Source organism: Misgurnus anguillicaudatus, chromosome 1 (genome assembly GCF_027580225.2).
Source record: "Misgurnus anguillicaudatus chromosome 1, ASM2758022v2, whole genome shotgun sequence".
In the NCBI taxonomy this organism is placed as follows: Eukaryota; Metazoa; Chordata; class Actinopteri; order Cypriniformes; family Cobitidae; genus Misgurnus; species Misgurnus anguillicaudatus.
The window spans coordinates 23,204,254-23,222,685 of NC_073337.2; the positions used below are offsets into that span (position 1 = coordinate 23,204,254).

At 36.3% G+C, this 18,432-nt stretch overlaps 1 protein-coding gene across 1 annotated transcript in view; it reads right to left on the minus strand.

Annotated features, from left to right (window-relative positions):
- exoc4 (exocyst complex component 4) overlaps positions 1-18,432 on the minus strand; it is a 222,905-nt gene that overhangs the window by 53,931 nt on the left and 150,542 nt on the right. The window lies entirely within an intron of this gene.

Here is an 18,432-nt window from a genome sequence, read left to right on the forward strand (position 1 = left end):
TCATGTAATGACTAGGGATGTGCAAATGGTCGAATATTCGATGTGCAATAATATTTCAAATAGAAAAAATGCTATTCGAAGGTTTGTTTAAAAAGCGCCACTGCAAGGTTAAGGCTACTGCTTATTTAATGCTTTTTCACTTTACCTGTACTGTCTTTTACAGACTTTAATGTAAAATATACATAAAATTAATTTGTATATTTGTATAAAATGTTGTAACGAATAAGGCTGTCACGGTTATGAAATTTGTCTGACGGTTTAATTGCCTAATAAATTGTGATGAATAATTGCCTGTTTTAGGGCTTTGACGATTATTTGCCTATTTTATTGCTTTGACATTTAATTCTCATGAATTTTTTTTCTTTGTTTATGAAATAATTTTCACATATTGTTGTGATTATTGAAATAAAATTTTTGCAAGGTGTACCTAGCAGCAAATATTAATACACATAACACATATTTAAATGTAATCTGATACGGTTTCGTTTATACAGGCGCTGCAGCTCCCCCTTGTGTTTTTTAGAGAGATGTGCAATCATTGCGGTGATCTGAAATCATCACGATGAGGTCAAACAATCACGATGAGACGATTATTTTATCTTTGTGACATAAGACGAACCTCGCAATTTAATAAAACTCGGTAACACTTTAGTATGGGTAACACTTATTGGTTATTAACTATAACTTTTGCCTCAGTTAACTCCCAACGTACTGCTTATTTATAGCTAATAAGGTAGTTGTTGTAGCTGTTATGTTTAGGTATTGGATTGGGATAAGGAATGAACAATATGGTCATGCTGAACAAGGCATTAATATGTCCTTTATAATCAATAATAAACGGCCAAAATAAGAAACTAGTTAAAAGTGAGAATTGGTCCCTATACTAAAGTGTTAATGAAAACTCTTAATAACATTACCTTTATAGTTTCCTTAACTAAATGAGTTTGTTTTAACTGGACAACAAATCTAAGAGAACCGCAAAGTCTCACATGAAGTTGTGATCTACTTACATATTGTGACATATTCAATACCAGGCGTGGCTTGTGTTTTCCAGGTGCAAACTGATGCAAAAGTATGTGTTTCATTCAGAAATGGAACTTACGGCACTACAGTTGGGGGGCGGAGTTAAAGGTTGCTCCGCCCGAGCAGTCATGCTGACGTCATCAGACAAGAAATGCCACAAGAGAGTGGGAGTACATTTTCAGATTTTGATTAAAGCTTATGAGGGCCCATGAATTAAATATATATAATTACCAACGTGGATGAATTGTTTATAATTGAACACTGCAATATTTAATTAAAGAGCAACAATAGTCCGATTCAAGACTTTACATTTCCTTGGTGTGTATGTGTGGATTAGTACATGGTAACAATATGCAAAAGGTACATACCGCAAAGTAAGCAATGACACAAGCTCCAACGTAAATCTTTTTTCTTGGACTACAAACAACACACAGATTGTAGGCAACAGTTTACTTCCTGGGATTGGTGATGTAGACAAGACCCACATTATCATAATTCTTCCCGCTTCGGACTCACAACCTGTAAGTTAACTCCTGTCAGCATTGCATTGTGCGCGAATCTTTCAAACATGGTACGGAGCGTCACATTTCCTGTTGACATCAGATGTATTCAGCTGGCCAATCAGGGACACAGTGCTTTTCAAATCTGTGCATTTCAGGAAGAAAGGGAAATTTGGAGCTACAAAAATGTACGGTATGTGTAAAACAATGTGTTTTTTATACCATAAGCCAGACTAACACATTATATTATACACAGCAATGAAATAAGTGCTCTTTAAGAAATATAAATGTCACGTCAATTTCATGAGTACTTTAATGGCTCAATAAACAGTGCATTAAAATCATGATATTGGTGATCATCGCAAATACTGCATACTGTTACAAAGCTGTAACAATTTATGAGACAAGAGAGCAGATTCAGCTCAGCTCAACCTGAACAGTCGATTGATCTACAGACAGGAAAAGACCTCGACAGTGAGTAGATGAACAGGGAGCTCCATGCAAAGCTACTAGGAAAACAATCCTATTAAGAATGGAAGACAGTGTGCCGGACATATGAGGGTGCGTGTGTGAGGTTCACGGGCCATGGGTTTTCTCCATTAATCCAGTTTTGACCCCACAGCACAGAGTTCAGAGCATTTAACCCGAATCGTTCCAGCACTTCAATTACACCGCAACACGCACGCCACGAAGCATGAAACGCACAAACACCTACACCGACCAATATCAGCAGGTTACAAATGCAAACGTTTATTCAGTCCTACGTAATTGCAAATATGATTTTAGCATGATCCATTGCAAATTAACTCTGTAAACAACCGTTTTGTGATGTGAAAGACGTGCAAACACAACCTCAAGCCTCTCCAGGGTAAACGGAGCAATGCATTAGTAGGGCCGTTGCGCGACAGTTCATTCATCACTGTCACTGTGGCCGTGCACCACCGAGACCCACGGACGTGCACGCACGTGCCAACATGACCCTGCCACTCAACACGGCCGCAATGCAACTGTGCAGACAGATGTGGACACAGGAGGTTGTCTCTCTTGGTACGCAGCATATGTGTTTGAAATAATGGACATATCTTAGTTTAATCAAAAAAGCGTGCTGGTCGTGATGTCACAAATGGTGGAGGTTTAGCTCATGAATATTAAAAAAGTGTTCCTGTAGCTCACTTAGGAGAGCATTGCGGGCATATGTGAGCCTACGGGTCAAACATACTGATAAAATGTGTAAAATGAATGCACTGTACTGTAAATAGCTCATTATACTTCTGTATAGGGCCTATGCCAAAGCCTTGACGCCGTAGGCTACGTGTCGGTTTTTATTTATACTTCTGCGTCGTTGGTCGAAATGCAATAACACATGCAGACCACTTGTAGGGAGTATCCACGCATGTAACCAACAATAGCAGAACAACAGCTGAATAAGACGCACGTGTATGTTATTTGAGGAGACCAACATTTTGGCCCGTCTTTGTTTTTACTGTCATAAGCAGAGATCCGTATGAGAAAATGCGACGCAGATATTTTTGATCTGACAAGAGGGGTTTCTAGCAGACACTTCACAGCACAATGATTGTACGGCATAGGCTATGCAGAGAGGTGAACCCTACGCAGGAGCCTAAGAGGTGCACAGCAGGCTACGCCTTAGGCCCCTGTGTAGGGTTCGCGTATCTGCGTAGACTAGGCCATTCAATCGACACAGAAGTATAAAACCTGCTTTAGTCGCTTTGGATAGTGTCAGCCAAATACATAAATGTAAATTTTATGCTGCAAAAAAATGATTTTCAAGAAAAAAAGTTCTTAGTATTTTTGTCTTGTTTTCAGTAAAGATGCTTTTTCTTGATGAGCAAAACAACCCAAGAAAATAAGTGTAGTTTTTAGACCAAAAATATCAAATTTAAGTGATTTTGTGCATAAAACAAGCAAAAAAAGCTGCCAATGGGATAAGCAAATTTATCTAAGCAAGATTTTTTGGCTTGCTCCATTGGCAGATTTTTTTTTGATTGTTTTATGCACAAAATCGCTTAAATTTGATATTTTTGGTCTAAAAACTAGATTTATTTTCTTGGGTCGTTTTGCTCATCAAGAAAAAGCATCTTAATTTAAGAATTTTTCAGATATTTTTACTGAAAACAAGACAAAAATACTAAAAAAAATTCTTTTTTGCAGTGCAAGTTTTGCATACACTGCAAAAAATGACTTTCTTATTTAGTATTTTTGTCTTGTTTTAAGTACAAATATCTATAAATTTAAAACAAAGATGCATTTTCTTGAGCAAAAATGACCTAAGAAAATAAGTCTAGCTTTTAGACAAAGAAATATCAAATTTAAGTGAATTTGTGCATAAAACAAACAAAAAAATCTGCCAATGGGGTAAGCTAATTTTGAATTTGTCTTGAATTAAGTGTATAAGAAAAAATGTTCAAGATTTTTTGCTTACCCCGTTGGCAGATATTTTATTTTTTGCTTGTTTTATGCACAAAATCACTTAAATTTGATATTTTTGGTCTAAAAACCAGACTTATTTTCTTGGGTCGTTTTGATCATCAAGAAAAAGCATCTTAATTTAAGAATTTTTAGATATTTTTACTGAAAACAAGAAAAAATACTAAGAACTTTTTTCCTTGAAAATCATTTTTTGCAGTGTAAGAAAATAAGTCTAGCTGTTAGACAAAAAATATCAAATTTAAGTGAATTTGTGCATAAAACAAGCAAAAAATCTGCCAATGGGGTAAGCAAAAAAATCTTGAACTTTTTTTTTAAACACTAAGGGGCGGTTTCCCGGACAGGGATTAGACTAGTCCTAGACTAAAACATTTTTAAGAGCTGTCCAAACGGAAAACAACTTGCACTGACATATCTTAAAATACATCAGGGCCCTTTGTTTTGCCTCAAAATGCACACATGTAATGTTTTTAGTAAGGCATATTTGTTAAAACTAGTTATATTTTCTAATTAAACTAAGGCCTAGTCCTGGATTAAGCTAATCCCTGTCCGGGAAACCGCCCCTAAATCAAGAAAAATTCAAGATAAATTTGCTTAAGTCAGTAGCAGATTTTTTAGCTTGTTTTATGCACACATTTTTATTTTCTTGGGTCATTTTGCTCATCAGACATTGCATCTTGATTTAGGACATTTTTATATTTGTACTAAAAACAAGAAATACTAAATAAGAAAGTGCGTACAGATTAAAAAGTTTAATTTAAAGGTTTGGAGTACTATTTCCAAGTCAAAACTGATATGTGAACAATAAAATTAGAATTAGAATTGACAAACCATTTTACTCCGTACACATCTGCTAGACGCTTTTATCCAAAGTGACTTGCAGTACATTACAAGGTATACACTTCATAAGTATGTGTGTTGCATGGGGATCGAACCTATGACCTTTGCGCTGTTAACACAATGGACTAGCAAATGAGCTATAGGAACACATCTCATGATTTTATTTCACATTAAATTCTCATTAACAGTGATTTCAGAAACTTAAGTGTGCTGATTTATGCGTTAATCTCTACATCAGCCAGTGTATTAGGTCAGTGGATAAATAAACGGATCAACAAGCAGATAATAAATAGGATTAGTTGGTCCAGTGGTAACATTATCAGCCTGACCTTACTAGAATTTATATGGAAGTTGGCTAATTCGTACAAAGTAATTTAAATCGTTAAAAAAAAAACGTACGATGATCACACAAAGCAGTAACCACCAACCCCAACATCAGGGTTGAAATCAAATCATACGAATGTGGTTGTACGAATTAATGTAAAGTAGCCACCTCGTAAAATACGTAAGAACTGCCGTCTGATTGCATTGACATTTTCTGTCTTAGCACAAAGGGCTCTGGGTTTAAATTCACCCTGTAACTTTTGTTTTACTATTGCTGATTGTCAGTGCATATACATCATTAACTGGAACGCGTTTGTTTGCATTTACTTTCTGTCATGGGAAACGCAAGTGTGAAAGGAAACATTGCATATGTCACTTCCCACCGCTGCTGCTGCTGCTGACAACAACAACAACGAAACATCAGCAAAACATTTAAAAAAAACATCTCCTCTCATTATAACGCATACAAATATAATGACAGCTCCTGCTCGACAACAACTTCGATTATATTACATACTTCCCTGCCACAAACTATTTCATAGAGTGGTGGCAATAAAACTACCCATGGCAAAAAAAAAATGTGCCGTCCGTGTGAATTGTCATTATAATTTCTCCCAACACTCATTGAGTTTGATGAGAAGCACAAGTCAAACACACACACGCAAACCGATGTGTTCGAGCTGAACGTAAGCCTGTCATCGCTTGTTTAGCGCGGTGTGTGAGTGACGAGTTCAAGCAGTGAAGCAAGCAGAGCGGCACTAAAGCGCCAAGACTGCACTTCCTGCCGTAAATCCGCTGGCAACTGGATTAAGCCTGTTTTATTAGGAGTGATTTAAATAAAGGTACATTGGCTCTTCGTCTCTGGGGCGAGCTGATTACTGAACAAATGAGTATAAGCATGTTTAAATTCGAATTGAAATCCATATTCATCATGGCTGATGGTCAATCTTAGTGCGAGACGTAGGTGCCCATATGGGTCCAAAGGCGGCGTGATTGTGGGGGTGCGGCAACCACTTTTAGACCTTTACTAACCAAAGGTTGATTACTGTATGTTGGCTTGCATTAAAACACATTTATGGTGCATGAAGCAGCGTATAGTCACAAAGCAGCTTATAATTCAAAATGTCTTAACTGTGCATATTGTACATCTACAAAATTTAAAAAAAGAAAAAAAAAGGGGGGTTTAATGGTATTTCAAGCATTCTGACTTATTAACACAGTTATAGAGTTGTTTCCTCATGCTAAACGTAGGCAAAGTGTCAAAACAGCAGTTGGACGTGTTACAGAGTATTTCTGTGCCGAATGCACTTCGCCAGGGTTCGTACAAGTTTCGGCAAGTTTTTTTTTCGATTACAGTCCTAACTGACGTTTCAGGGGTTTTCGATACGTATCACTTCTTTATATGGGCTTCCACCGGAAAATTTCCCCCGGAAAACCCCGCCCACCCGTCAATCAGCAGGAGACGCTAGAGCTGCTAACAGCTTATCACGCCACTCAGCTTTGTTTAATTTCAAAAGTCAACAATGGCACGAAAGAAGAAGTGTGTTTTTGGATGTAAGGAGAAAAAATCCAGCCTCATGGAAACAATGGATATAGTTTATTATCCGGATTAGCAGCAGAGTTTTGCGTGTGTGTTTGATGCAGTGGATTTTCCCAACCGGGTCATGACGAGTTGCACGCGGTAAGTAAGACTTCTGTCTTATGTTGGAAATAGTTGCGTGCATATTATATAAATGACATGAACATGTAGTGAATCATAAGTTAAAACAGTGCTGTATAGTGTTGCATGACTCGTACTCGCTCCTCCCGCGGTATAACTCCTCCTTCTTCATTTTTTCGTACGTTATCGGAAAGATTCGGTAAAGCTAATCTTTCTTTTATAAATCTGATTAAACTAAAGACTCTTCAGAGATATAAAGGATGTCATACTACTCTATAGGTACTCCAGATTAACATCAGAAATGCAGAAACAGCGTGTGTTACGTGAGCTTTAAAAAAAGTTAAAAAATCAGTTTTTTTTTACATTTTTGATAAAAATAAGAAAAAAATATTGCATTGTATCGCAACATGCAATGTATTGTATTGTATCGTGATACATTGTATCATGACCCATGTACCGTGATATGTATCATATCGTGAGGCCCTTGCCAATACCCAGCCCTAGTAGCGATGTAATAAAACAATATTGAATAAATGTAATTGTTTAATATGTATATTATGGTTTGTTCCAACTTACAATGTGTTGAATGAGAAAGATACTGCTGCTGACTGTCAGACCACGTGATAAGCTTGATGTGTGTAATGATGTTTTGTGCGTGCTCCCAGGACACTGTTTTCTACTAGATGGCACAAAAAAGGGAAATGCGTTACATCACGTACTCACGCGTTTGAAAATCAGATGGATACATTTTATTAGTAGGGGTGCGCGGGGGTTAGTTGTAACACAGACTGTTTACATTGCTGCACAAGGTTGAGCGTTTTGGTTTTACGGTATTTTTTCACGCTGCCAAAAGACGATCTCCCGCTAATTATTGGAAATCTATAATGTTTTTCCAGAGAGTTATTGATGAACGAGTGTTTTGGTGGCATGTAAGTATTTTTTTTCATCAAATGTTTTTTTCGGTTTCTAAGTTGGGTGTGTAAGATACCAAATCCAATGTTATGTCATATTAATCAGTGTCTTGTTGACTAAAACATAGCATCGTTTTGAAATATGTCTGCAGGTCTTAGCAACTTTTTTGGTAGGCTTGAAAATATTTTGACCCAGCGGGGTTAATTGTAACGCTGTGTTATAACTAACCCCTCAGCACTTACACTATGAAAACCGCTAACGTTAGCGTAACTTACGGTGGCCCTGAAGTGCAAACCACAACACAAATTACTAAACAACAACAACAAATTAAAAAACACAACTACAAATTAAAAAAAACACTACAACAAATTAAAAAACATAACAACAAATTAAAAACACAACTACAAATAAAAACACAACCACATTAACCTACCGGAAAAGGTAGGTACCAGTGGGCAACATGAGACATTGCTGATTGGACGGCACTGCAGTTCGGCTTTTGAACCGGAAGTTATTCTTCCTGTAGCGCGTGGTTTGGAGAGGAGGAAGGACAGCAAAATGTTTTGCCAAAACTGCGGAAAAGAACTGGTTGAGCTGTCCCCGAACTTTTGCAGCGGCTGTGGCAAAAGGCTTAAAGAAACATCTAACGTTACCATCGGAGACACCCAACAACCTTCGAGTAAGTTAATAAGAATAGTGTAATGCTTACGTTGCTTGTGGATGTAACGTTAGCTTACTACTATCGTTAGCGGTTTCCAGACCGTTCCGCTGTTTGGGCAAAACATTTTGCTGTCCTTCCTCCTCTCCAAACCACGCACTACAGGAAGAATAACTTCTGGTTCAAAAGCCGAACTGCAGTGTCGTCCAATCAGCGATGTCTCATGTTGCCCACTGGTACCTACCTCTTCCGGTAGGTTAATGTAGTTGTGTTTTTAATTTTTAATTTTGTTTTTAATTTGTTGTTGTGTTTTTAATTTGTTGTTGTGTTTTTCAATTTGTAGTTGTGTTTTTTAACCTGTTGCAGTGTTTTTTATTTTGTAGTTGTTTTTTTATTTTGTTGTTGTGTTTTTTAATTTGTTGTAGTGTTTTTTTAACTTGCTGTTGTGTTTTTTTAACTTGCTGTTGTGTTTTTTTGTCATGTTTTTTTATTTTGTTGTAGTGTTTTTTAATTTGTAGTTGTGTTTTTAATTTGTTGTAGTGTTTTTTAATTTGTAGTTGTGTTTTTAATTTGTTGTAGTGTTTTTTAATTTGTAATTGTGTTTTTAATTTGCTGTAGTGTTTTTTTAACTTGCTGTTGTGTTTTTTATTTTGTATTTGTTTTTTATTTTGTAGTTGTTTTTTATTTTGTTGTAGTGTTTTTTAATTTGTTGTAGTGTTTTTTTAACTTGCTGTTGTGTTTTTTTAACTTGCTGTTGTGTTTTTTTTTTTGGTTATGGTTTTTTATTTTGTTGTAGTGTTTTTTAATTTGTAGTTGTGTTTTTAATTTGTTGTAGTGTTTTTTAATTTGTAGTTGTGTTTTTAATTTGTTGTAGTGTTTTTTAATTTGTAATTGTGTTTTTAATTTGCTGTAGTGTTTTTTTTAACTTGCTGTTGTGTTTTTTATTTTGTATTTGTTTTTTATTTTGTTGTTGTGTTTTTTAATTTGCTGTAGTGTTTTTTAATTTGCTGTAGTGGTTTTTAATTTGCTGTAGTGTTTTTTAATTTGTTGTTGTTTTTTATTTGTTGTAGTGTTTTTTTTAATTTGTTGTTGTTTTTTAATTTGTTGTTGTTGTTTAGTCATTTGTTGTTGTGGTTTGCACTTCAGAGCCACCGTAGTAATTCTTGCCGTTGTTTTAAATTGGCTACACATGAATGATTGCTGGCTGCCAACAAAAAAAATGTGCCTGTATTATCAAAAATCGTGTCAAATTGATTTTTGTTCATATCTTTAATATTGACTGAATAAGGTCACGTCAATTGTTGAAATTATAATAAAATGAATGGCTAAAATCAGATTTTGATGCTTATTATCTCAGAATTTGATTTTTGAAACCGTAGTATGGTTATTACAGACTGGGTCACATACAAAAAATGTTTTGTCAGAATTATAAAAAAATTGACATTTGTATCCATTTATAATTGAACTATTGTTAGAAAAGGGCTGGATGAGTGAATACAGTGTGGATACCTGTCTATTATAGGCAGATACAATATCCACTTCAAGTATATAGGCTACTGTAGACAAAATAGTATTGAAATATTTGCCTGTAAACTTAATTTTTAGCAAGTGTTACAACTAACCCCTGCCTGTTACAATGAACCCCACCTATGGGGTAAGTTGTAACGTTTGCACTTCTGTCACGTTTGGTGTAATTGTCCAAGAATGGTAAGTACTAGAAACAAACTTCAAATGTTCATTTGTAGCAGAGAAGTGTGTGTTGCTTGTGTAAAAATATAATGAATCAAACTCAAATATTTTTTGAATGATTGAGCCAAACCCAAAAGCGTTAGGTTGTGCCCCGCTCTCCCCTATGTGTGTTCCCTGGGAATCAAACTCTTTATGAACTAAAAGCCTTTATGAACTATAGATTATTTGGTACTGAGTACATGGATTGTGTGCACAACCTTATACAGTTCAGCTTTATTGTCTTTACTTCGGCACTATCATACAGCTCAAACCAAAAATCTTTGAGAAACGTAACAGCTTTAAATTTGATCTTCAATCGCATATGCACACATACCGAAATAAAGCCATATGGGATTAATGGCGCAGAGAAAAGGAACAAGCAGAAGGCAATGATATACTCATCATCATTATGGAACGGTTGTTTGCCTAAACACATATGCATTCACACACCCTGCAGAAACGCTCAGATGTAGTGGAAACATATGGAAATACATAAAAATGATTTAATGCAGACAAAGTTTGATTGTCCTTGTAGGCATAAATCAAAAAAGTAAATTACCTGCTCTATGCCACTACTATAGGACCGGAAGCACATTTGGCCACATTCAAACCATTCCCTTGTTTTACCTCCACAGGCAGGGATTATCTCAACTCCTGTGCACTTGTTAACTAAAATGTATGCTACATAATTGCAGTATATTCGATAATGTACAATTTCTCCCCACACTGCCGGTTCAACTACAGGCGGAGTCAAAGGTTAAGCCAGTGTTGGGGAATCTTCAGCATTTGGCCCATAGGTGGCAAAATACACTCAGCGGGATAATCCGGTGCATCTGAAGCCCAAAAGACTAACACTGACCTGGGGGAGGAATTCAAGATAGAGGCGGCAGAAGAGGTCCTGAAGGGAAAGACTGTTGTGAATCTGTTGTGAGAGCCGTGAAAAAGGAAGGGGGGAATTGGATGTATGGGGCGACAGTGCCCTAAAGTGCACAATGCATCACTGTCAGCTAAGACTTGATAGATTTCATCAGCATCAGAGTCGAAAACACTGTGGTCTTGTAATGTAATAACATTGAGCTGGTGGACCAACAGTTAAGTGCAAAGAAACCCAAAGTGGGCTTTGGGTACTCCAAACTAGGTAGATTACATATTACTCATTTCTGCAAAAATATGAAGTAAACTTAAAATGTAATCAATATTTCTCCAAATATGCACACTTTGAAGCCCAGATGGACGTTGTTTTGTCGAGTGCTTTCAAAAACTGAAGCCTAATTCTTAACCCTTTTTTAATGATGTATAGTTGTTTAAGATAAGTACTAACAGTAACTTTGAACTAATAAAAATAAAAAACGCTTCAAGATTGCAATTACCCACGAGCAGGTTCAATTGTTTTCAATAGAAGCGCGGCGCTTATCAAAAAAGTCAAAAGCTGGCGCGTTTTGTCCGCACTGAGCGCCATACTAAGCTGAATAAAAGCTGGCAAGCGCCTACAGTCCGCATTCGCTTGCCGTTTTCAGCCGCGTTTTAACACTTTGGTGTACACACACTGCAAAAAATGACTTTCTTACTTAATATTTTTGTCTTGTTTTCAGTACAAATATCAAAAAATCTTAAATCAAGATGTATTTTCTTGATGAGCAAAAAGACCTAGAAAAATAAGTGTAGTTTTTAGACAAAAAATATAATCTTGAAGTAATTTTGAAGTAATTTTGAAGCAAAAAAATCTGCCAATGGAATAAGAAAAATTTTCTTGAAATAAATGTACTTTTTCATAAACACTTAATTCAAGAAAAATTTTCTTATTTTTTTTGTTTGTTTTAAACACAAATTCGCTTAAATTGTATATTGTTTGTCTAATAACTAGACTTATTTTCTTGGGTAATTTTGCTCATTAAGAAAATACATCTTAATTTAAAAATGTTTTCATATTTTTACTGAAAACAAGACAAAAATAATAAGTAAAAAAGTCATTTTTTGCAGTGCGCCCAGACGGAGGCGTCGAAACTTGAAACTGACACTGCAAAAAATGTAGTATTTTTGTCTGTTTTCAGTAAAAATATCTACAATTTTTAAAATGAAGATGCTTTATCTTGATTTATACCACGGGTCTGTTGAATGCTGCATTCTGATTGGCTGAGAAATGTTCTATGGGTGTTGATTATTTTTCTGTAAACCGCACACCTAACTTTTCAAATGTCTTAAAAATAGGCACCAGAGCAATGTTTGTGGTAACCTTGGTATAAGCGGAATAATTGACTCCGGTCCTTTGAATTATTTGAAAATAATGCACACCTGCGGTGTAACGACACTCCGCTTCGCGTCATGCCGCATTACCACCTTGGTGTGCATTATTTTCTTATAATTCAAAGGACCGGAGTCAATTATTCCTTACGAGCAAAATGACCCAAGAAAATAAGTCTAATTTTTAGACAAAAAATATAAAATTTAAGTGATTTTGTACATAAAACAAACAAAAAAATCTGCCAATGCGGTAAACAAAAAAAATCTTGAACATTTTTCTTAAACACTAAATTCAAGAAAAATTTGCTTACTCCATTGGCAGACTTCCCCGCTTGTTTTATGCACAAAATCACTCAAACTTGACATGTTTGGTCCAAAAACTAGACCTATTTTATTGGGTCGTTTTGCTCATCAAGAAAAAGCATCTTAATTTAAGAACCCTTCGATATTTTTACTGAAAACAAGACAAAAATACTAAGAATTTTTTTCTTGAAAATCATTTTTTGCAGTGTGTATCATAAAATTAAACAGCGTGCACCAACTTACACTGCAAAAAAATTATTTTCAAGAAAAATGTTCTTAGTACTTTTGTCTTGTTTCCAGTAAAATATCTAAAAATTCCTTAATTAAGATGCTTTTTCTTGATGAGCAAAACGACCCAAGAAAACAAGTCCAGCTCTAGACAAGAAAAAATGTAAGTGATTTTGTGCATAAAACAAGCAAAAAAATCTGCCAATGGGGCAAGCAAAAAAATCATTTTCTTAAACACTAAATTCAAGAAAAATTTGCTTACCCCATTAGCAGATTATTTTGCTTGTTTTGTGCACAAAATCGCTTAAATTTGAAATTTTTGGTCCAAAAACTAAACTTATTTTCTTGGGTCGTTTTGCTCATCGGGAGAAAGTATATTAATTTAAGAATTTTTGGATGTTTTTACTGAAAACAAGACAAAAATACTAAGAATTTTTTTTCTTGAAAATAATTTTTTGCAGTGTGTATCATAAAATTAAACAGCGTGCACCCACTTACACTGCAAAAAATTATTTTCAAGAAAAATGTTTTTAGTACTTTTGTCTTGTTTCCAGTAAAATATCTAAAAATTCTTAAATTAAGATGCTTTATCTTGATGAGCAAAACGACCCAAGAAAATAAGTCTAATTTTTAGACAAAAAATATAAAATTTAAGTGATTTTGTGCATAAAACAAGCAAAAAATCTGCCAATGGGGTAACAAAAAAAATCTTGAAAATTTTTCTTAAACACTAAATTCAAGAAAAATTTGCTTAACCCATTGGCAGATTATTTTGCTTGTTTTGTGCACAAAATCGCTTAAATTAGAAATTTTTGGTCCAAAAACTAAACTTGTTTTCTTGGGTCGTTTTGCTCATCGGGAAAAAGTATATTAATTTGGGAATTTTTGGATATTTTTGCTGAAAACAAGACAAAAATACTAAGAATTTTTTTTCTTGAAAATAATTTTTTGCAGTGTGTATTATAAAATTAAACAGCGTGCACCCACTTACACTGCAAAAAATTATTTTCAAGAAAAATGTTCTTAGTATTTTTGTCTTGTTTTCAGTGAAAATATCTAAAAAGTCTTAAATTGGGATGCTGCTTCTTGATGAGCAAAACGACCCAAGAAAATAAGTGATTACAATAAATTTAAGTGATTTTGTGCATAAAACAAGCAAAAAATCTGCCAATGGGGTAAGCAAAAAAAATCTTGAACATTTTTCTTAAACACTAAATTCAAGAAAAAATCAAGAAAATTTTGCTTAACCCATTGGCAGATTTTTTGCTTGTTTTATGCACAAAATCACTTAAATTTGATATTCTTGGTCTAAAAACTAGACTTATTTTCTTGGGTCGTTTTGCTCATCAAGAAAAAGCATCTTAATGTAAGAATTTTGAGATATTTTTACTGAAAACAAGACAAAAATACTAAGAAAATGTTTCCTTGAAAATCATTTTTGCAGTGTAAGTGCCATTTTGAAACTACAGTATTTCTTAAACTGCTTTAGTTAGTTAAGTCTGTTTGTAATTTAAAATACTAATTGATTCGAAATGAGAATCATTGTACTAATGACTATTTTAATAATGTTAATCCTAATGTTGATATCCAATATAATTTCACTTTTAAACATCACTGCATGTATGCTCGTCGTGAACAAAAAAAAGGAGCTCCTGCAGTCTCTGCCGCAAGCTTGCCGATGTCTCCGAGAACTGAATTGTTCTTTGATTGGCCGTTATAGTTTCTGTGGTGACGAGGCGTCCTTAATAAACGCCCATGCCGTGTGTGCGCCAAGCGAGCTTCACTCCTCTAATGGAGCCAGCACAACAGGATGCCAATCAACAGATATAACCCGCACCACTACACACCCCCACACAACACAGACCCTACAAACAAAAAGGTCACTCTCATTAGTTCAACTCTAGATGGATGTGTACGGCTGCGAGTGTGTGTGTTTTGACGGTGAATACAGTGTGATTAAAAAGGTCAGCTTCATTAGCAAAACGCTGGTGGCAGTCGAGATTGCGTTTCAGAAAGAGCTTTGACTGAATGGCAGGAAATCACGTCTATTAAAACACAGGCAGATGAAATGCAGACATGGCGATTCTTTATTTTAGTTATTTTTCAGATTTCAGAGTGATGGGACCGTACGGGGTATCAATAAGGTATAGAGAGACAATTAAAGGGATACTACAGCCAAATATCAAAATTAAGCAATGATTTACTCACCCTTAAGCAATCCAAGATGGCCATGTCCATTATCTTTCAGACGAACACATTTAAAGTTATTTCAGTAAATGTCCTTGCTCTTCCAAGCTATATAATGGTAGAAAACAGGGAAACAACTTCTGACTTTAAACCCCAAAAAGTGCCTTCAAGGGTCTTCTGCTGAAAATCAATGCGATTTTGTAAGAAAATTATCCATATTTCAAACTGTATAAACTGGAATAACTAGCTTCCAGTAACGGCGCCATCTTGGACTTGTGCAAGAGTTTTAGCATAGTGAGAGTTTATTGCCATGGGTACATTGCCCGAAGCTAGTTATTATAGTTTATAAAAGTTAAATATGGATTTTTTTCTTACAAAATACCTTTATTAACCCCTTGGAGGCTTGTGGATTACTTCTCAGAAGGAAGGAGGCACTTTTTTAGGCTTCAAAGTCAATAGTTGTTCCCTGATCCCTGTTTTCTCCCATTAAAAGCTTGGAAAAGCAAGGACATCTACTAAAATAACTCCAAATGTGTTCGTCTGAAAGATGATGGACATATGCATGTTGGATTGCTTAGGATGAGTACATCATCATTTTGATATTTGGCTGGAGTACCGCTTTAAGAAAACGAAACAGGATCGAAAGTTGTCGTTAGCTTACATTCATGGTCATGGGTTCGATTCCATGCATACTGGCAAGATGTATACCTTGAATGTATACTCCGGGCTTAAGCAACTTCGGATAAATAGCATCTGGCAAATGCGTAAATATACACTGTGTTTACACACAAAAGTAAAAGGTCCTAATATGTAAAATGTAGGTAGAGAGAGGTACCAATTTGTACGTCTGAGGTACTAATAGGCACTCTTTGGTACAGGGTTCCCACACCTTAGTTAACTTCAAATTCAAGGACCTTTCAAGGACTTTCCAGATCCAATACCATCAAATTCAAGGACTAAATGTGGGGACACATTTCAAGTAAGAGCAAGGTTACATTGTGTGGCCTTTAAAGATACATCATTACAGTTCCCTTTCGAGGGAACTCGCGCTGCGTCACTGCGGTGACACTTTGGGGACGCCTCCAGGGGTAAGTGCGTCTGAATGTGTATATCAAATTTAACCAATGATGAGGCTTAACAACAAAGACAGGGTGACGTAGGAGCAAAGAAATATATCGCTATTTGAAATATTGCCAAAGACGCCGTTACGGGGACGCAGGAAGTATGGCAAGGGAGACGCAGCGTCTCGTTCCCTTCTCAGGGAACAACAGTTACGTACGTAACCTGAGACGTTTTCATTTGTCAAATACAACTATGCAAAAAAGCATTTTGCTATGAATCAACATTCGCATACAGAAGATATAAGCATTTAAAGCGAACAGTTTAAAAAAATATTATCGTACACTACACAGGGAATAATATGGATTTTTTCCAGAAAACTTCTTGCATAAAATAGATTCAAGCACTTTCAATGACCTGTATCTATGTATGTAAATTTTCAAAAACTTCCCAGGGCCTCGAATTTTTTCGATCGGATCACAAGTGGACAACGTTAATGCCAGGTGTAAACGGTGTTCAAAACGTTTTGAGCTCGTCCACTTTCGACCACTTTCAACCACATCCAGAGGTGGTCGAAAACACTTTCGATCGGATCGCTTTGGAGTTGCGGAACGCACATGTGGTTGAATGCTTTCGAACAGCCACACGCGACCGCCTTCTCTCCACCCATTTATCTAATCTGAGGTATTAAACACAAGTTTTACGTCTTTTTTGACTTCTGGCGTGAACATTCGGTGAACAGCGCTACTTTTAGCCTTTCATTGATAAAACTAAGCGGCTGATCTCCGTAGTTTCGTTTTGAAAGCGTGTGGAAGTTGCGCGATCCTATTTCATCAATTGCGCTGGAAATTCAAAGAAAACTCTTACATACTCATGTACAAAACACTGTGCAGCATGTTTACTTGCTAAACAAGCAGTGCACTCCGACATAATATTAGTTTGCGTCCATATAAACTCATAATTACTCCCGCTCGGGTTTGAATGACAGCAGAGAGACTCGCCCACCGTCTCACAGACCACCCCCTCATAGTATTCAGCACGGAAGCGGTCGGAAGTGGACAAAAGAGACGGATTTAAATACCAGGTGTAAACGTAATGTGTCTCTCTCGTCCACTTGTGATCCGATCGACAAAAACACATCTTAATGCCAAGTGTAAACAGCCCCAATATGTACCTCTGAGGTACTATAATGACCTCTTTGAAAGGGTACATCCCCAGTGCCAGCTAGGGACCATTTTTGACCTTTTTGTGTCAAATTAGATATGGTGCTAACATTTCCATCACATGGTAAAACACAATTGACTCATTTTTCTAAAGGCAAAGGTGACATTGAAACAACTTAGGTGTGGACAAACAACAGATGCATCATAAACATACAATACTGTACGTCCTTCTCATCTGCTATTGTGAAGTAAAAGGAGTTTGTGCATCAAAGTTAACATGGTCCCCAATAGCAAAGAGCAGTATATTTAATGTTGTGAAACTAAAAGACCCCCCCCCCCCTTTCTGCATGGATCAATGCTCCACATCTCCCAGGTTGATTTCTCATCAAACACCTGCTGTAACATCCCAGCCGTGACACCTGGGATACACACACACATCCGGTACTCTCTTCCCCTTTGTCATCATCTGCAGAACCACAGGAGAGCACTACTTTAAGGATCATTTGCCTTCTTTATTTTGTCCGCGATGGATCACAATGGCAATGGGCAATCTGGAGAGAAGCCACATTCAACTTTACAATGACTTTTCAATGGATGAAATCTGAGAAGACAATACAAGTCAGGGTCAATTTTAGTTAACTACTGAAATGGTGATGGTGAAAAATATGAGGCTTTGTTAAATAAGGTGCACAGGTGTCTTGAAAACACCTTTCAGAGATGCACCTGGATGTTTTTCAAGTGCTATGCTAATGCAAATGTATGAGAGCACAAATGACTTCCTGCTAACACAGCCCTCGATGTAGGAGTTCATTAAACACTTAAAATGAGAAACAACCTCTCTCCCTCTTCTTTATCGCGTCTCTTCATCACGACTCAAGAAACAATGCGAAAGGCCAGGCCGGGACGTGCCACGCAAGCCGCTATAGGAGCAGAGCGGTGGCGTCTTTGATTGAAAGTAATTAAAAAAGAAAAAAGCCCAAACAAAAAAACATTTTATGGAGCTCCCGCTATCCAGAGAGATGCTCATTAGCCCAGCATGGTGATTAGCAAGATGCCGCAGTCCTCATTAAGGAGAAATCATAATCGTAAACAAATGGCTGGGAGCTTTTGCCGCTTTCCCCTTAGCAATGAACCGCCACTGTTCTCAGATCACACGAA